General features: G+C 44.2%; 1 non-coding gene across 1 annotated transcript; it reads right to left on the reverse strand.

Moving 5' to 3' along the window:
* Positions 1–2,431: 2,431 nt before the first annotated feature.
* On the reverse strand, positions 2,432–2,574 carry LOC117713202 (small nucleolar RNA SNORA48). The gene has a single exon (XR_004607381.1). It is a non-coding gene; the product is annotated as a small nucleolar RNA SNORA48 (small nucleolar RNA).
* Positions 2,575–2,843: the final 269 nt, after the last annotated feature.

A 2,843-nucleotide genomic window follows, 5' to 3' on the forward strand; every position in this document is an offset into this window, starting at 1 on the left:
AGAATGACCCACAGTATATCCTTCTGTCTAAACATCTTCACTTCTGAATGTTCATTGTACTGAGTTGTTGGTCTGGTTCAATATATCTGGCTTCTCTAATGCTATCAGTATTGGATGCTCATCTGCCCTACTCCTGGTTACTCTGTTGTTCTTGATACAGATTTTGGTATTGGCCATTTCAGAGCTCTGGATCTGGCCCTGAGTGGTAGCTGAGCTAGTCACCCTTCCTACTCTCCCTTATCCACACTATACAGGTGAGCTTTCCAGCATTGCTCTGGCTAGGCCACCCAATGCCACCATTGGCAGGAGGCAGGATAAATTCTGCTCTCCTGCCTTTGGGGTTGGCTCATCTACACCCATGCCTCCAGAGAAAAATTCCACTCTTCTGCCAAGTCAAGGTGTGTCCCCCACTCTCCCAAATACTGTAGCCTTTGGAACTGGGACAGCTCTTCTGCTCTCACAGACTTAGGGCTGGATCACCTATGCATTTGCCATCAGGGCAAGCTCCATTGTGTTGCCCAGGTGAAGGGCAGGGCCCACTCTTCCAAGTGCTGCAGATGGTGAAAGGCAGGGCCAGCTCATGGGGCCCTCATGGGGTCAGATCTCTTTACTATCTCAGGTGGTGAGGGCCAAGTGGCAGAAGGCATCTTTCCCCCATGTCAGCTAATGGAAAAGGGGTGGTGAATCTAGTTCTTCCATGCTCTTATCCCCAGGGTTGGCCATCAGGGTCAGCTTTGCTGTGCTGTCTAGGCAAGTTTTAGGGCCCGCTCTGCAAGTATTAAGGTCAGTTCTAGGTTGAGGAACTAGCAATACAATAAATGCAAATAGTCAAGAAACAAGCAATACAATAAACCCAGATAGTTAAAGAACACACATGACAATAAACAGACTCCTGTGATCACTGTTTCTAAGGGCTTATCAGGATGATCAAAATATCTGAGCCTACTTCCCCGACCTAGCCCAAAGTCATTTTCATGCCTGAAACCTACTTCTTCAGTCTAGCCTAAGACTTAGGTCCTTGCCTGAAATTTCTTTTTTGTTCTAGCCTAAGATTTAGATTTCTGCCTGAAATTACTTTTTTGTTCCAGTCTAATGTCAGATTCCTACCTTCAGTCCAGTTCCTTGTCCTTGGCCTATGTCAGATTGCTTCCAAGCAGCCCATTGCCTTGTCCTTGGCCAATGTCAGATTCCTGCCAGGCAGCCCTGAAAGCTCTCCACATCTTCCCCTATTTATTGCTTAAATCGGACTGAGCCTGTCTTAGGTCGTTCTGACAAGAAAGCCTTCCTTATCTGTCATGGAATATACATTATCATAAGTAATGCACTTCTGTCTTAGGTTGGTAAGTCTCTGTGCAGAATCTTACCCATCCTTGGCTTGCCAGCCTGTTAAATTAATAACTCTGTCTTGGGGTCCATTTTTAGTTTCAAGTCGTGTACCTGGCCTTTGTTATAGGCCTTTGGCTGCCAACCTGTTGATGTAGTTAAAGACAAGCTTTAACATGATGGGCAGGAATAAAAGCTTCCCAGGGCAAGAATGGCTAGCATGATCAAGTTATATATGCCATTCCTGAGGTGTGACCTAAAAGGAAATACTGATCTCAGGCCATGGATAACTTTATTGGCATTATCTGCAGCAGATGCCTTTCTAATACCTCCTGCTGCAGATGAGAAACAAGGTTAGCTCTCCTGAGCTTGTGACACTGTGGAGAGCTTTCCAAACTGACAGAGGTGGTGAGAGGCAGTGGAGGGGAGGAAGGTGCAACACTCATCTCTGCACCTGTGTCACCCCACAGCAGATGCTGTGTAGTCAGCTTTCCATCATTCACACTCTCAGGGACAGCACACACACAAACACACACACACACACACACACACACACACACACACACACACACACACCAAAGCCAGCTCCACTGTGCTGCCTGGGTGAGGTGCAGGACCTATAGGTGGGGCCAGTTATGCACAGCTTCTGGAAATCCACATGTTCCTGAGCAGCTGTCTGGACAAATGACATACCTTTGTTTTCTAGTGGTAATATGAACCAAGGACATGGATTCAGATATGGCCTTTATTGGTAGCTTGGGCTGGGACTTCATCATGGTCCCAGATGTTGGGGCTGGCTCGCAATACATATTCTTCTTTACTCTTGAGTCTCTGGTTCCATCTTCATAATGCTCAAGTTGTTCTACTTCTCTCTCTCCCATTTGACCACTTCATATTCATACATTGTGGTGGCTACTTCTGTAGTCTGGCCAAGTGGCTGGCAGACCACTGGGTGACTTCTTCCACTTATGCTGCTTGATGTGGCAGTAAATAAGTGTCCATGGTACATGAGTCTGTGTGCTAGAGGGCAGGTCTGTGTGCAGCATGATGGTCTGCACATCTCTGTCTTCCTCTTCCCATACTATGCTATCTGGATTTGACATGAATTTTATGAATCCTAGGCATAAGACAGCTTTGTGTTCTTAGCCAGGCATCAAGCTACAATGAACAAAGGAATATCATCTGCTCTGTCTATGACTGATATAAGAACAACACCACCAAAATAGTGTCTCTTTACTCATTGCTAAGAAGATAACAGATAATTTTTAAAGTCATTCCTAATAGGTACTTAGAAATGTCAATTCTGTCTCAATGTTAACATCTATTTACTTTTTAAATTTTTATTTAATAAATAATACAAAATAAACCCAATCGCGATGATGACAACAATAAAGGCAATTTTAGGAGAGTTTTCAGTGGACAAGGTAGTTCACTGATTTTCTAGAAAATAGAAACTATATTAAGTAAGGAAAAATGTTATATAGCAAAGGCTAAAATCAAGTAACTGATTAAATTCAAGA

The sequence above is a fragment of the Arvicanthis niloticus genome, chromosome 7, assembly GCF_011762505.2.
Source record: "Arvicanthis niloticus isolate mArvNil1 chromosome 7, mArvNil1.pat.X, whole genome shotgun sequence".
Lineage (NCBI taxonomy): Eukaryota > Metazoa > Chordata > Mammalia > Rodentia > Muridae > Arvicanthis > Arvicanthis niloticus.